This window comes from Leptonychotes weddellii, chromosome 9 (assembly GCF_054177405.1).
Source record: "Leptonychotes weddellii isolate Sample4059 chromosome 9, ASM5417740v2, whole genome shotgun sequence".
NCBI lineage: Eukaryota > Metazoa > Chordata > Mammalia > Carnivora > Phocidae > Leptonychotes > Leptonychotes weddellii.
In genome coordinates, this window is record NC_138377.1 from 92,788,856 (window position 1) to 92,806,629 (window position 17,774).

At 39.5% G+C, this 17,774-nt stretch overlaps 2 protein-coding genes across 14 annotated transcripts in view; one reads left to right on the plus strand and one right to left on the minus strand.

Annotated features, from left to right (window-relative positions):
- Positions 1-17,774, minus strand: part of CSNK1G1 (casein kinase 1 gamma 1) — a 269,186-nt gene that overhangs the window by 144,410 nt on the left and 107,002 nt on the right. For 10 of the 13 annotated variants that reach the window (XR_014148131.1, XR_014148130.1, XR_014148132.1 and 7 more), the window contains exon 1: positions 13,211-13,411. The exons of 1 other annotated variant lie outside the window; for it this stretch is intronic. The gene's annotated coding sequence lies outside the window, so the exon portion shown is untranslated. Of the gene's footprint in view, positions 1-548; positions 569-13,210; positions 13,413-17,774 lie in introns of those variants that run through there. 2 more of the 13 variants (XM_081829569.1, XM_081829568.1) reach the window with 2 other exon arrangements.
- Positions 1-17,774, plus strand: part of LOC102731775 (estrogen receptor-like) — a 464,527-nt gene that overhangs the window by 1,392 nt on the left and 445,361 nt on the right. The window lies entirely within an intron of this gene.

The window sequence follows — 17,774 nt, forward strand, 5'->3', positions numbered from 1 at the left end:
AAAACCTGAAAACTCAGCTATCACAAGTTACTTCAAATGTTATACCTAAAAAGCACAATAGCACAATACAAAGATTTCCACTGGGGGGCGCCTGGGTGGCTCAGTCGTTAAGCGCCTGCCTTCAGCTCAGATCATGATCCCAGGGTCCTGGGATAGAGCCCCATATCGGGGTCCCTGCTCCTCAGGCTCCCTGCTTGTGGGGAAAACTGCTTTTCCCTCTCCCACTCCCCCTGCTTGTGTTCCCTCTCTCACTATGTCTCTCTCTGTCAAATAAATAAATAAAATCTTTAAAACAAAGATTTCCATTGGTTATTTCTCACAATCACTTTTACAAAACAGTTTCAAATGGTCTGATTTGCCCTGTTAGTCACCATAAGCACTATTTCCCTTCTGACAGTGACTTCCCCTTGCTATCTGTTACCTAGGATTAAAACTTTTCTGAGTCAGTCTTCTTTATTTCTTGGTCTCCAGATATTGCTAGCTGTTTCTTTAAAAGAGGCTTTAGAGGTAGAGATACTTGAACTTGACATCCTGTGTCTACCACTTACCAGCAATGTGAACTTCAGAAGTAGCTTCCTTTCTCTGCCTCATTGCTCAATCTGTAAAATTGTAATAATGGCCACACCTCAGGGACTTGTTGTGAGAAAAAAGTGAGATAATGTGTCCAAAGCATTTAGCTACTGCCCATTTCATAAACACTCAAACTACCATCACTATTATTACTATTCTGTGTTTTCACTAATAATTCCCTAGAACAGGCCCTCATGGGTGCTTGATTATATCCATTAGATTATGTCTGTGCCTCAACTGGCTTCTTTCATTCCCATCTTTTAGTAGTCCAAAGGACTCTCCACATCACCATCAGATTTACCTTCAGACATACAAATGCATGCTGTTACTCCCCAGCTTAAAAAACCTTTATGGGTCTACTTATTGCCAACATCAAATCTAACTTCCTCTGCATGACATTCATTATCCTCTATTAACAGCTGTTTCTCAAACTTCAGCATACATCAGAATCATCTGGAGTGTTTGTTAAACAGATTGGTGGACCCCACCCCTACAGTTTCCAATTCAGTCTAGAGCAGGCCTCAAAATTTGCATTTATAATAAATTTCCAGGTGATGCTAATGCTGCTGGTTTAGGAACCACACTTTGAGAAGTACGACTCATATATGATCTCATTCTGCCTCCTTAAGCTTATTTTTCCCTACTCTCTAACTGGCTCACACAGCTTTGATTGGATTAGTCTTTTCAATTCTCCCTCACTGCTTAGCTTTGGGCCTGAAAACACTTTCTTGCTTACTCAAATCATACGTAAGTCTGTGGTTCCCAGCACTGCCTGCCCATTACAATCACATGGAAAAGCTTTTTCACAAACTGTGGAATATTCTGATTCAACTGATCCTGGGAAAAGCTTCCCCCAAATGATTCTAAAGAGCTGCCAGAGCTGAGATCCACTACTCTACCTTCAATCTCCTTCCCATCAGGATTATGAACTGAATGTTCTCCCCTCCAAATTCCTAATTCCCAGATTATATCATCAAGTTTGCACTCATTTACTTATTGGATTGTATTACTTTCAACCTATCATTTTAAGTCTTGTTTCTCCAACTTGGTAAATAATCTTATCTTCAATTTCTATTTTCCTAAAGCACTAGTATGATGAATACACAGTAGGAACTCTGTGGTTATTTCTTCATTGATTGTGGATTCAAATTAGAAGTCAGAACTTTAAAGTATTTCTAATTTATCTAAACCAGGAAACTATGGTCCCTCTTTTTTTAAAAAAATACAGTTCTGCAACAAGCTTATTTTGTTATGGTGATCATTTAACTCCTTCCTTCCCCAATAACTAAACTGAAAAGAAAAATACTAATGTATCAAAATGCTGTGGAGAATAATAAAATGATTAACAGCATCATAAATGGCTTCACAGTTGCTTCCTTAGAGAAAATAGCCTTGTCTAAATCCATTAAAGACTGTTTCAAAACAGTTAAAGAGAATCAAAGCACACATATTTAAAGATGCTGAAGCTCTGAATAGTTCTATGATTTGTTTTCTCAACAGATGTGCATCCTTCAAGCCCTGAATTCACCAGATGCATATTAAATTAATCCGTACTTTTAGTTTTACATAACACTCCACTCTAGTTTTATAAATACACCACCACATAAAGCAGAATTCCACTGTTGCTTTGTGACATTAAATATTAACAGATTATTTCAACTGTGCAAAAAAAATACATTAAGATTCATTTTAATGCAGCCAAATGTGTGCTTATAAATATAGGCTATAACATCATTAATTTTTAATTGGCCAATTTCTTTTTTTTTTTTTTTAAAGATTTTATTTATTTGAGAGAGAGAATGAGAGAGAAAGAGAGAGCATGAGAAGGGGGAGGGTCAGAGGGAGTCCGATGCAGGACTCGATCCCGGGACTCCAGGATCGTGACCTGAGCCGAAGGCAGTGGCTTAACCAACTGAGCCACCCAGGCACCCTAATTGGCCAATTTCTATCTAGAATGTGAAAAATGACAAATTTGCTCCTAACTGAAGACCTAGTGACACCTGGCACTTTAAGAAATATACACTAACTCACTCGACATTTCAGAAATTAGGAATTCAACCAAAAACTTGAATTCTATACTGTAGTTTAATAGTCCACTTAAATTTTCTGGAAAATGTACTTCTTACAAAATCATAATTTCTTCATAAGCTAAAATGAATGAATTCTTGTATTATAAGAGAAACAGGACTGGGCTGGGAGTCAGGAGATCTGGGTTCCAGTCTCACTCATTAGCTATTCCATCTTGAGTGCATCACTTAGTCTCTCTACACTTCAGTAATTTCAGCTGTAAAATAAAAGGGTCTAGGGGCGCCTGAGTGGCTCAGTCGTTAAGCGTCTGCCTTTGGCTCAGGTCATGATCCCAGGATCCTGGGATCGAGCCCCGCATCGGGCTCCCTGCTCAGCGGGAAGCCTGCTTCTCCCTCTCCCACTCCCCCTGCTTGTGTTCCTACTGTCGCTATCTCTCTCTCTGTCAAATAAATAAATAAAATCTTAAAAAAATAAAAAAAAATAAAAGGGTCTACCTAGACCATCTCTGCGTTTTCTTTTAGCTTTATGATTCCACAATCTATGAAACTCAAGAAACGCAAGCATTAACCAGATGGATCCCATTAAAAACTTAGTGAGCTTTCACATTGATTGATTTGGAGAGCATCTATCTCTGGAAAAACTAAGTGCTTTCATACAAACAGATCGTTCCTTGTGTCTATTGTTAATTAACTAGGTGAAAAAGCAAATAAAACACACCAAACATGGAGTTATTAAACAGTTTTTGCATCATACCTTAGATGACCAGAATATTTGGAGGCCAAAATACCAATTAAGGTTAAGATGTTCTGGAAAATGGAAGGTGTTCTAGAAGTCCAGGAAAGGACAGTTAATAAAGCCAACTGAAAGTGAATTCTAGGTAACAATTACTATTTAGGCTATATAAGAAATCGTGTCTCGGGGCGCCTGGGTGGCTAAGTTGTTGGGTGTCTGCCTTTGGCTCAGGTTATGATCCCAGGGTTCTGGGATCGAGCCCCACATCAGGCTCCCTGCTCTGCAAGAAGCCTGCTTCTCCCTCTCCCACTCCCCCTGCTTGTGTTCCCTCTCTTGCTGTGTCTCTGTCAAATAAATAAAAATAAAATCTTTAAAAAAAAAAAGAAATAATGTCTCATGATAGCATTTTATTATGTTTAGAACAGATACTCCCTCTGAGTCCAAATTGGAAATAATCAGGCAACTATACAGCAGTATCCATGATTTCTCTTCTAGTCAATCTTTGCCAGCTCAAGCTCCTGGATAGTCTTCAACAAGTGTAATAGGAAGAAGAAAAAGCCAGAAGAGGATGGCCAAGAAATCTACATTATAGCCTGCACAACAATAAAAGGCAAGTGGCAAAGGACTTTAACTTTAGTGATAGTTCAAATATTCTGAATTTAGATCTCCCTCAAGCCCTGTTACCACATGCAACTGTCATATGGCCAGTACCACATTTAGCTCACACTTAATGTCCAATTACATACCTCAAAGAATAAGCACCTATCAATCAACACCTAATGACCTAATATAATCTTTTTGAAAGGGAAATTCAGACTCTGAACAATGCTTCCAATTACATCTGAGAATGTTAGGAAAATCTCTTTTCAAAACCACCCCCAAGAATTATTTTATTCATTTTCATTTCTAAATATATATATATTTATCTCGCCCAGGGGTTGGGGTGAGAGGAAAGGTTTAACCGGCAGAGCACAGAGAATTTCTAGGATAATGAAAATACTCTGTATATTATAATGATGTGTATTATACACTTTTACAAACCCACAGAATGTACAAAACAAAGAATGAACCCAAAGCTACTATGGACTTCAGGTGATTATGATGTGTCAATAGAGTTCATCAAATGTGTCAAACTGTTCACCAACTGTAACAAATGCACCACTCTGGTGGAGATGATGAGGGAGACTATGCCTGTATAGTGCAGAAGGTTTATGGGAAATCTGTTTTCTTCCTTTCAATTTTGTTGTGAATCTAAAACTGCCCTTAAAAAATAGTCTTTGGGGGCACCTGGGTGGCTCAGTCAGTTAAGCATCAGACTCTTGGTTTTGGCTCAGGTCACGATCTCAGGGTCATGGGATGGAGCCCCGAGTGGGCCTTTGTGCTCAGCAGGGAGTCTGCTTGAGGATTCTCTCTCTCCCTCTGCCCCTAGCCTGGCTCACACGTGTGTGTGCTCTCACTCTCTCAAATAAATACATAAATCCTTAAAAAATAAATAAATAAATAAAGTCCTTTTAGGGGGCACCTGGCTGGCTCTGTCAGGAGAGCATGCGACTCTTGATCTCGGGGTTGTAAGTTGGGAGACCCATGCTGGGTACAGAGATTACTTAAAAATAAAATAAAAAAAATTAAAAAGTCTTTTAAAAAAATATCACATTAACATTTTTTGAATAGAAAACACTTTTATAAAACAATTGGACATCTTTGTACAAAAATATGAATAGACACACAGTCCTTAAACCTTTCACAAAAATTGGCTCAAAATGGATGTTTTAAAAAAAATGGATCTTAGGGGCACCTGGGTGGCTCAGTTGGTTAAGCGACTGCCTTAGGCTCGGGTCATGATCCCGGAGTCCTGGGACTGAGTCCCACGTCGGGCTCCCGGCTCTGTGGGGAGCCTGCTTCTCCCTCTGAGCCTCTGCCCTCTCACGCTGTTTCTCTCTCTCTCTTTCTCTCTCTCAAATAAATAAATAAAATCTTTAAAAAAAAGTATCATTAAAAATAAATAAAATGGATCTTAGAACTCAATGTAAAATGTAAAAATATAAAAATTCTTGAAGATAACATGGGACAAAATCTATATGACCTTGAGTTTGGCAATGAGTTTTTAGATGCAATACCAAAAGCAAACTCAATGAAAGAAAAACTTGGTAAGGTGGACTTCATTAGAATTTAAAACTTTCGTACTATGAAAGACAGTTAAGAGAATAAAGAGACAAACCACAGATTGGGAAAAAATTATTTGCAAAAACCTGTATCTGTAAAAATATTTGCAAAAAACCGTATCTGATAAAAATACATATACAAATTATACAAAGAACACTTAAAACTCAACAATAAGAAAGCAAACAACCCAATTTAATAAAATGGGTGGAAGATGTGAACAGACACCTCTCCAAAGAAGATATATAGATGGCCAATAAGCATATGAAAAGGTGCTCAATATTTTATGTCGTTAGGGAACTGCAAATTAAAACACCTATTAGAATGGCTACAGTATAAAAAACTGACCATACCAAATTCTGGCAAGGATGTAGAGCAACAGGAATACTCATTCATTGCTGATGAGAATGCAAAATGATATAACCGCTTTGGAAGAGAGTTTGGCAGTTTCCTATAAAATTAAACATATGTTTACCATACAATCCAACAATCACGCTCCTAGGCATCTACCTAAAGGAGCTATCAAGCCACAAAAACACAGGGAGAAACCTTAAATACATACAAGACAAAGAGTAAACCTTAATGAAAACCATGCACTACAGTTAATAATAATGTATCAATATTGGTACATTAATTGTAACTAATGCATCACACTAACACAAGATGTTAGTAATAGGGGAAATGGAGGGGGTGTAGTTTTGTGGATATGGAGATATGGAATTCTATCTGCTCAATTATTCTGTAAATCTAAAACTGTTAGACGAACCATGAGAGACTATGGACTCTGAAAAACAAACTGAGGGTTCTAGAGGGGAGAGGGGTGGGAGGATGGGTTAGCCTGGTGATGGGTATTAAAGAGGGCATGTTCTGCATGGAGCACTGGGTGTTATATGCAAACAATGAGTCATGGAACACTACATCAAAAACTAATGATGTAATGTATGGTCATTAACATAATAATAAAAATAAATAAATAAATAAAACTGTTAAAAGAATAAAGCCTTAATTTAAAAAACAACTGGGTATCTACGAATAGGAGATACTGCTACTTTAGGCTACAGAAATTCGAGAACAGTGAAAGAAACTAACTTTAAATAAAATCAAATTTAAATCAATTTAAATAAAAAAAAAATTAGCTTTAATCCCCTTGCCTTTTTCCTGGCATTGGTCATATCCCTGCTCATTAGCACCTACATGAAGAGTGACCTCTAGGAAATAGAGAAAATAATTCAGCTAAGAAGCTGCTTGACCATAGCTATGGTTAGCAATTTAGCCTGAAGAACTAAAATGAGATCCGGTGATTACCATGGACACTACACACACACACACACACACACACACACACACACACACCGGTGATTACCATGGACACTACACACACACACACACACCAAAAACTTAAAACATTTTCACACCACTCATTAATGCCAGCAGACAAAATGTATTTATAAACCTATCAAGAGAAACATAAACGTATAGTACTTTCATTCAGAGGCCCGTAAGTCCTCAACACCCCTTTTCTAGGTTAGAAAATGTAAGCTACAGAAATCGGTGTGGGTCCAATGCTATACTGTTCCTTGGAAAATTTATATGTCATTTTAATGAAGAAACTGTAGCATTTTGACAGGCTTACCCAGCACCCAGGGGTATTGCACCAAGTCGTCTTTGATGGCAAAGGCAATAGTTACCTGTTCACTTAGCTTCTCTGGCCAAGGCAAAACCTTTCCCCAGTATGTCTATGTCTCCATTGTGATGGGTGAGTGATTATTGAAGAACAATTCCTATCCCTGACACCCCAACCCTTGCCAAAACCACACTGCCCACTTGGAGCTTCTGGTGAGGAAAAGACTAGAGCAGTATAGGGGCAGCACATCAGTCTTCCTACATCACCACAACATTTCTGCTGCAGACAAAGCATGGCTCTCTTCTATCCAGATTGCTCTCTCCAGTCCATTTCTGAGAGACCACACTAGTACTACTTTACAGTTTCTCAAAGATGCCTGGGTGTTTCTGGTCCATGCCAGGTGCCAACTACTGTAACCTGAACAAGTAATAGTCTTTTCCAGCTCAGTAAACCCAAAAGCCTATTCTTAGGATTTATTAAGATCTGAACTGAAAAATGGCAAGTATGTGGCCTATAAACTGTATGATACCATTTAGATGAAAGTAATAGCAACTGGCATATGGTAAGGCAAAACTCCCTACTGAAAGATTAAATTTAAGTGGACTTATCACTAAATAAAAAAATCCTCAGCAGAAGCTTCTCTTCTAGTTGTTAACATGAAGGAGAAAAAAATATTTATTCTGTATCTTCATAATCAATTTTTAAGCAACTTCCAGCAACAAGTGTTGACAAAAATGGTCAGTGATGACAAAGATGTATGAAGCTACCTAATAATGTTCAGATAGTTTAAAATAACTTAATTACTTTTGGGCGCCTGGGTGGCTCAGTTGGTTAAGCGACGCCTTCGGCTCAGGTCATGATCCTGGAGTCCCTGGATCGAGTCCCGCATCGGGCTCCCTGCTCAGCAGGGAGTCTGCTTCTCCCTCTGACCCTCCCCCCTCTCATGTGCTCGCTCTCATTCTCTCTCTCTCAAATAAATAAATAAATAAAATCTTTAAAAAATAAATAAAATAAAATAAAATAACTTAATTACTTTTAACCATTGTCTGTGATCCTTTTGTGTAACTCAATGTAAAAATTCAAGTTCTTTTATTATATGTTCACTGATATAGCTGAAATTACATAATATAAATCTACTGATGGGCGCCTGGGTGCTCAGTTGGTTAAGCGACTGCCTTCGGCTCAGGTCATGGTCCTGGAGTCCCAGGATCGAGTCCCGCATCGGGCTCCCTGCTTGGCAGGGGGTCTGCTTCTCCCTTTGACCCTCCTCCCTCTCATGCTCTCTGTCTCTCATTCTCTCTCTCTCAAATAAATAAATAAAATCTTTAAAAAATATATATATATATAAATCTACTGAGGACTTTCATTTTTGAAAAATAATCTGATGAATTCAAAGCCATAAAACATGAAGGGGTGAGGGAATAAGGAATCTGAAACAGATGGCATCTGATTTTTTTTCTGAGTCCATCTTGAACACAATCCCAATAATATCAAAATCCAATTTAGCTCTCCAAGTAAGTAATCCACAAAACTTAAAATGGTAATTCTGAAGTAATTTCATTTTTTTCCCCTCCTAGCTTCTCAAAGTTTCTATATTAGGCAGAAATGAGTAGAGATAACTTAGATGTTAAAAAGAGAAAAACTATCATGCCACAAATTCTAAAGTTCTTTCATGAAAATCTACTTCCATTTATCTAAAACCATTGAAAAGCAATTTCTACCACAATTGGTGATATTAAAATCTTTCTGTGATATCAGCCTTTTTTTCCTTTGTAAGTGATTATTTATCTTTAGTAGAGACCAAATAGTATCTCCAGAAAATAATATACTTTTAAAAAAGGAACAAGCTCTGGAAGACTAATCATTTGGTTTGAGTAAAGCACTGCTTGGCATTTTTTAAACATTTCCACAGTAACTGTTTCACTACCAATTTGGTAGCACCAGTAAAATTAACTGTACTTTGTTCCTCATATGTTTCTAGTATATGGTATATATAAAACTTCCCAATCTTTCCTAAAACTTTTTGAAATCATCCAAGAGATGCAATATTAAAGAAATGTTTAGTCATTTTTAGGTTTCCTGACAAGCAAATTCCAAAACTGACAACTGCAAAGATCCTTGGAATGGTCACATACTTTAAGGGGAAAAGGTCAATGAGAAAAGTGTCCTAACGGTCTCTAATATTGCCTACTACTTAAGTAGATATTTTTCCTCTAACAGCTACTATCCTATCTCATATCCCAAAGTAAATTTAATTTAGTAATAAATTAAAGTTTTATCAGAATATGGGGGGGGATGGGAGCTTCTGATGGCTTTACTAAAGCAAAATACAGCCTCAATTTTAAGGTTCAAAAGACGATACAAATGATGATCCAATGAAACACAGCTAAAAGCTTACCTATACACTAAAGACTTAATACCAAAAAAAAGAAAAAAAGACTTTATACACTCAGAAAAGCCATTTAGAAAGTTGAATAATCTTACAAAAAAATCTGTAAGTGCAGCAAAAACATAATTTCAACTCTTTAAAAAAACAGTATACCTTAATAATTTAAAATATATCCATTTATCAATTCAACCAACATTTATTTGGTGCCTGTTTCAAGTAGCTGCAGTGGTGGATAAAATTTAACATAGTATCTCTACCTCAAAGAGCATGCAATGTAGTTGGATAGTTTTATTAAAAAAAAAAAGTTCAACTGTGTAAAAGATAGAAATATGGGAAAGAAATATATTTGACAATTTCTCTCAAAATATGCAAAAGCTATAAACCTCTCTAAAAAGTGATACTCAATTACAAACTTTATATCCACTTTCCACAGAAAAGAATCTTATTAAAGAAAGTTATCTTACATTCTCTGAGTATAAAGTACATTTAAAAATTAAAAATTATTGGGGCACCTGGGTGGCTCAGTCATTAAGCATCTGCCTTCGGCTCAGGTCACGATCCCAGGGTCCTGGGATCGAGCCCTGCATCAGGCTCCCCGCTCAGCGGGAAGCCTGCTTCTCCCTCTCCCACCCCCCTGCTTGTGTTCCCTCTCTCACTGTCTCTCTCTCTCTGTCAAATAAATAAATAAAATCTTAAAAAAAAATTAATTATTAACTACCAGTTACATCAAAAACCAAACTGTATTAGTTGATAATCTGACATAAGAGATTACATATAACTGTATCATTTTAAATCTATAAAATGAATGTAAAGACTTACTATTCTTAGATTTAGTTCTATATTCTCATCATGAATGATTAAAAGCAGAAATTCATTCTATTTTCATTTGTTTTACAGAATATTATACATAAGAATTCTATAAGTATTGCTAAAGTCCAATTAAGATGAGTCATGCTACTGATGTTGATGTTAATCTTAAAATTACAACTACTTTCTATTTTATGCCCCAATTTTAATTCTCTTCAGAGACATGTGAAGTTAATTAAACTTTATATACGTTATATGTATGGAAGTGATGAATTACTATATTGTACACCTGAAACTAATATAACACTGTTAACTGGAATTAAAAACTTAAAAGAAAATTTATACACATCACTATTCAAAAAAAAATTTTTTTTTAAGATTTTATTTACTTATTTGACAGGGAGAGACATAACAAGAGAGGGAACACAAGCAGGGGGAGTGGGAAAGGGAGACGCAGGCCTCCCGCCGAGCAGGGAGACCGATGCCCGATGCCCGATGCCTGATGCGGGGGCTCAATCCCATGACCCTGGGATCATGACCTGAGCTGAAGGCAGACGCTTAACGACTGAGCCACCCAGGCGCCCCTAAATTTTTTTTTTAATTCTACACTATACACACTACAAATCCGAGAAAAACCTTTTGAAACAACTGTCACTTCAATAAATGCACATACTGTTCTCTATTTTGTAGAGTTTAAAGAACCTACTAATAACTGAATTTCATGCTACTTATGATAAATTTCTAGAAGCCACTGAAAGTCCTGTTGTATACATATGTCTTTGCAATATTACCCAGTTCCCTTCCCATCCTGGGCTATCTTGACTGTCTGAGATTAATAACAATCAGTCTTTCAATTAGAAGGTGCTTCCATTTAGGGACACCTGGGTGGCTCAGTCGGTTAAGCGTCTGCCTTCAGCTTAGGTAATAATCCCCAGGTCCTGGGATGGGTCCCGCATGGGACTCCTTGCTCAGCGGGAGTCTGCTTCTCCCTCTGCCTGCTGTTCCCCCTGCTTATGCGCTCTGACAAATAGATAAAATCTTAAAAAAAAAACAACAAAAAGTGAGGTTGTGAAAAAGGATTGCAGACTGACTTAAAAAAAAAAAAGGGGGGGCGCCTGGGTGGCTCAGTCGTTAGGTGTCTGCCTTCGGCTCGGGTCATGATCCCGGGGTCCTGGGATTGAGCCCCACATCGGGCTCCCTGCCTGGAGGGAAGCCTGCTTCCCCCTCTCCCACTCCCCCTGCTTGTGTTCCCTCTCTCGCTGTGTCTCTCTCTGTCAAATAAATAAATAAAAATCTTAAAAAAAAAAAGGGAAGGCACCTGGGTGGCTCAGTCGTTAAGTTTATCTGCCTTCCCCTCAGGTCATGATCCCAGGGTCGTGGGATCGAGCCCCACATCGGGCTCCCTGCCCAGCGGGAAGCCTGTTTCTCCCTCTCCCCCTACTTGTGTTCCCTCTCTCGCTGTCTCTCTCTCTGTCAAATAAATAAATAAAATCTCAAAAAAAAAAGGAAGGTGCTTCCATTTAAAGTGCACTGTTATTTATTTTTTCTTTTTTTTTTTTTAAGTAGACTTCTCGTGGGCGTGGAGACCAACTCTGGGCTTGAACTCAGGATCCTGAGATCAAGACCTGAGCTGAGATCAAGAGTCCGAGGCTTAACCCACTGAGCCACCCAGGCGCCCCTGAAGTGGACTGTTATTTAAATATAATACTCAAACACACACCCTTACAATACTAGTAAACATTTTAACTCATTTACTTATGAAGAAATTAAATCTCAGTAGGTCCCATGACTTGCCCAAGGTCAACAACTAGCCAGTGGCATAGTCTGAGTTCAATCCCAGATTTATCCACCTCAAAGCCAATACTTCCACTTGAACACAATTATCTCCTTAAAAGATTAAGAGACAGGCTCAAAAGCTGAGGATCTTGTCTCTCTGAACGTTCGCATACTTCAGTCGCTAATTAAAATATAAATGAAGAGGATCTTTCTGCTGCATTTAAACTAGGACAGCTTACTGACAGGTAAGAAAGAGACTGGAAAAGGAGCTTGTCTCAACATGTCTCGCCTAGACCTCTATATCGATATAGTTCCCCCAGTCTATTTTTTATCAACATGCATATCTACCAAACATGGTTATGCCCGACTACCCTGTAGTTTGGTGCTTTTCCGTGTTGCACTTTTGTAAGACAATTTATACCAGATTTAACATCAAACTGGGAGACCTGGTTGAATATGCCATTCTGGCACTTTCCAAACATCTGAAGTATCGTTTAAGAGCAAAGAACCTAGTTCCACCCTCTTTTTTACGTTGTGATGCTTGCCCACTTGGGTACCGCTCCGGTAGGACTCTGGGGCGAGAGAGCAGTAAAGGAAGAAGTGGGGGAAGCACACGGAAGTTGGGTGGAGGGAGGTCTCCTTACCCACTCTTCTGCCCTAGCTCCGCCAAGGGCGGCTCCCCGCGGTGCCCAGCCGCCTCACAACCCCCACAACCCTGGAAGCCGTGCTCTGTCTCAGAAGGGTAGGCAGGGGAAGAAAAGCATTGCCCCAATCACTCGGACAAGGTCCATGCTCCCCTTCTGGCCCGGGAGGATGCTCCCCCTTTCAGAGCGATCCCTCCAGGTGGCAAACTCCCGGTCCACTCCGGCCGAAGTCTTCTGCATCCGAGCGGGCGCCTCCTCCGCAACCTCGAGCTAGCCACCCGAAACTCTCTGCCAGTGGTGTCCCCCAAACCCTCCATTCCACCCCCGCAACCCGCCACAGACACACACGCCGGCCTGCGCCCCACCCAGGATCTCCGCGGCCCCCTCCCCAACCCGGAGAAGGGCCCCCCACCAGTCCCTACAGACACACACACCCTCAGGTTCCAGCCTCCCGGACCCCGTCGAAGCCGGAGTGAGTACCTGGTCCGGCAGCGCTCCGAGGCTCAGATGGGGCGGGTGCGGTCCGCTCCCGGAGTCGCCGAGCTCTTCTCTACCCACCCGCAGTGGTGGCTTCTCTTTCCCAGGAGCGGGCGGGAGGAGAGGTACGGGAGGGGAGGGGGAAAGCGAGGAGCCGAGGGGCTGTAAGAACCGAGCCGGAACCACTAGTGCTGGCCCCACCCTCGGCCCGACGCAGAGCACCCTGGCGCTCGCGATAGGACAAACTTAAAGCAGGCAGTGAGAAATGGACACCACCACTTCCGGGTCATCCCCACTACTGCCCCTCCCTAGCAACCGCGTGGGGTTGCTAAGCGGAAGTGCCTTCAAAGACAACCACCCCCATTTCTTCTGGGACTAGCAGGAGGTAGTTCGGAGCGGCTACCTCTTTGGCAACGCCCTCTTACCTTTTCCCCGTGGTCTTAAAAGGGACACACTCTTCGCTCCCAGAGACACGGAGCCCAGCTTGCTTTTCCCTTCAACTGTAGTCCCAGCCGCTATGTACACCTGCTCCCTCCCACCCTGAGTCCCAGGCGGACCCATTGGCTCTTCCTAAGGCTCTCTCTGGTCCCTCGTAGGAGTTTTTTTCTGGCGATTTAGCATCTCCCTCTTGTGGATTTTCAGTTATGTTTCAACCGGGTTTAAAAAAAAAAAAAAAAATCTTCAATGTTACGAAAGCTTTTTCATGCACTTCGTTCTCCTGTGACAGCCTCTAAAACCGAATGGTGAGAAAAGTTTTGTCTTCATCTATCTTATCTTTTGTGAGGATTACACATTTGTGTACGATCTAGAAATAACCTAGCTTAAATGGAAGGGAAAAACAAGGATTGGCTGTAAATCGAGTAAAGTTTAAGGATTTGGTCCTTAAAAGTGAAAAAAGGCCAAAGGAAGCCGGTAATCAAGCTGGGGAAAGACGACGTTTAATCCTCCACTCAGAATAAACTTTCATACCTACACTGTGGACAAGAAAAATGTTATGAGACCTCATTTACTCTTCTGTCAGGGTGATCTGAATTTTGAAAGTATTGGGAAAACTGGCTATGGTAAAACCCAATATAATTAATCCTCTCTTTAGAAAAATGACCCATGCATTATCATTATGGCATTTAACATTCAGAGAAATGTAGTTGGGCATTCAGAAAAAAATTAGTAAAAATCTTGGCTGGACTTTCTTATTTTGAAAATGTTTAAAAGCAGTAAAACTTGAGTAGCTGCTGAATCTGTTCTCTATTCCATGGCAGTGAATGTACTTGTAATTGCTGACTCTGATTTTATTGGTCATGATAGCCTCTTAGTCACCAATATTGGACTGTTTTCCACCTCATCTGGGACAGAGGAAATGAGCTTTGGTAACTTAAAAGAAAGACCAGGGCTGTTGGTTTCCTGTACACATGAGACAGCATTAAATTGACTCTCCCTAGACAGTTCAGCAAAACCTGTAGGAAATCACTTGAGATTCAAATGTCAGTAGTAATTTAACAAGTCTAAAAAACATTTCAACTCTTGCCATGGACACACATACCTGTGGGAGTATGCACATACAAAAAAAAAATTCAAATGGAATCTGAATACATCCAGCAATTAATAGTTCTTTTAAAGTGGTGCCTGGCTGGCTCAGTTAGTAGAGCATGCAAGTTCCAGCCCTAAGTCGGGTGTAGAGATTACTTAAAAAAACAAACCAAAAACCCATCTGGCGATAGGTCACAAGTGATAAACCTGTTACTATGACAAAATAGAGGATATTTCAATTGTCAACAGAATAAAAAATTTTTAAATTAGAAAAAACTATGAGCTCAATGAGAAATTACTTATCTAAAACTATGGTGGATTTAGATGTCGCTAAAAATCTTAAAACATGATATGGTAAATGTGTTCTATAGAAATAAATATTGGGTAAAATTAATTGTTAAGATTTTTTTTAAGATTTTATTTATTTGTCAGAGAGAGAGAGAGCACAAGCGGGGGGAAGCGGCAGGCAGAGCACCTAGAGCAAGCAGGAGGGAGAAGCAGGTTTACCACTGAGCAAGGAGCCAGATGCAGGACTCAATCCCAGGAACCCAGGATCATGATCTGAGCCAGAAGGCAGACGCTTAACTGACTGAGCCACCCAGGCATCCCAAAATTAATTTTTAAGTTTAAATATGGTAGTAGCCAATATAGAAATGCAGGTTCCTATGCATCATTCATTTTTCCAGTTGCCTGAGGAAATATGAGTTATAAAAGCATTCATTTAAATCTTCTCTCCCTGTAGTTTTTTTTAAATTATTCAATTGCTTTTGTATAGTTGTATGAATAACTGGCTTACTAAATTGTCATATGACTTATATAATTCTATCATTTTCTTTTTTAAAAAAAGATTTATTTATTTATGAGGGGTGCCTGTGTGACTCAGTCAGTTAAGTGTCTGCCTTATGCTCAGGTCATGATTCCAGGGTCCTGGGATCAAGCCCGCATCAGGCTCCCTGCTCAGGAGTGAGTCTGTTTCTCCCTCTTCCTCTAGCCCTCTGCCTGCTTGTGCTTGCTCTCTCTCTTTCTCCAAGTATAGGAGCGAGAGAACACAAGTGATTGGGGGGAGGAGCAGAGAGAGAGAATCTTCAAGCAGACTCCTGCTCAATGGGGAGTCCAACATGGGGTTGAATCCCACAACCCATAAGATCATGACCTGAGGTGAAACCAAGAGATGCCTAACTGATTGAGCCACCCAGGTGCCCTATAATTATATCATTTTCAGTATACTCATTGCTTGTAGACCTCTAAAATTGTACAGCAAAATCCACATCTAAAACTAGCTATGTGGGTTTAAATACATTTTTAGGATTTTGTGAGTAGTACTAGAGGAATCTGTATTCTTAATATGAACCATAATTAAGACAGTGCTCTCAGAACCTGGCTAGATCTCAATTAGCCTTCAAAGACAGTACAGTACCCCTCATCCTGTAGTTGAATATGGGACCTCCTGTCTTTTAGCCAATCTCTTGAAAGTTTTTTTCACTTTTTAAAATCATCTCTTGTAATCATTTAATAAAATTAGGGTATCTAGGGGCGCCTGGGTGGCTCAGATGGTTAAGCGTCTGCCTTCGGCTCAGGTCGTGATCCCAGGGTCTTAGGATGAGTCCCACATCGGGCTCCCTGCTCAGTGCAGAGCCTGCTTCTCCCTCTCCCTCCACCATTCCCTCTGCTTGTGCTCTCTGGCTCTGTCTATCTCTCTGCCAAATAAATAAATAAAATCTTTTTTAAAAAAATTAGGGTATCTAACGTTTATTTTTAAAAACCCAGGGCACCTGGCTGGCTCAGTCATAAGAGCATGCAACTCTTTATCTTGGGGTCATGAGTTGGAGCCCCACATTGGTGTAGAGATCACTTTAAAAATAAGTAAATAAAAATAAACAAAATAAAAAATAAGTAAATAATTTTTAAAAATAATAATACCCAATACTGTTACTCAATAATATTTAAATATTCCTGAAGTAATTAATATTCAAATATACTTAGAGTTCCATTGGCATCTCCAAATATTAAAGATAACAAAACTGGAGTCTAACAGTTAGTGAATACTTGGGATCAGTTAGAAAAGACATGTAGCCAAATTCGCCACCTACATGGCTAAGCAATATACAACACAAAAAACCACAGCTCCTAACACGAGGGACTTAGAGAAACTCACTTTGGACACATGTGACATAAACAATACAATGTTTAGCCTTAGGAAGAGAAGCCTAAAGATGTAACAGCTATCTTGAAATATATGAAGGTTGTAATGTGGAAGGAATAACTTTTATGAGTTATTTCAAAGACAAAACCAAGTATAGGAGGAGGGGAGTTAGAGAAATTCAAAATTTTAATTCCTAACATTTCTCACAATTAGAGTTGCCAATTAATAAAACAGTTAACCTAATGAACAGCTATAATTGGCTTGAGTTGGACAAGATTACTTCTTGTTCAATGAAGTTTTGATTCAGTGAAGATCTCTCCCACCTCCATATGCTATCCTCAAAGGTAAAAAGAACCATCATACAATGTTGGTTGGATCAAGGTCCAGCTAAACCTTCAGTTTTTCCGAAAGTGAATTACCATGACACATTCTAAGTATGGTGAAAACTATAAGCAGTGTATATATACATATGGAAAGTTTCGGTTAATTTAGGTTTTATTTTCTACTTTTTAAAAAAATGATAAGCATTTGTCATAAGCAACTCCTTGAGCACACTGTACAACTTTCACTATAGTATTGCTCTTCCAGGGCGCCTGGATGGCTCAGTGGGTTTACCATCTGCCTTCAGCTCAGGTCATGATCCCAGGGTCCTGGGATAGAGCCCCACATGGGGCTCCCTGCTCAGTGGGGAGCCTGCTTCTCCTTCTTCCCCTGCCCTGCTTGTGCTCTCTCTCTCAATTAAATAAATAAAATCTTTAAAAAAATAAAAATATAGTATTGCTCTTCCTTTGTGAAACTAGGTAAACATAAAATACATATGATCCTCACAATGTTCAAAAATTGCAGAGAAGTAGTTTTATTCATTGGTCAGGAATTTAATATTAGTATTAATAATTT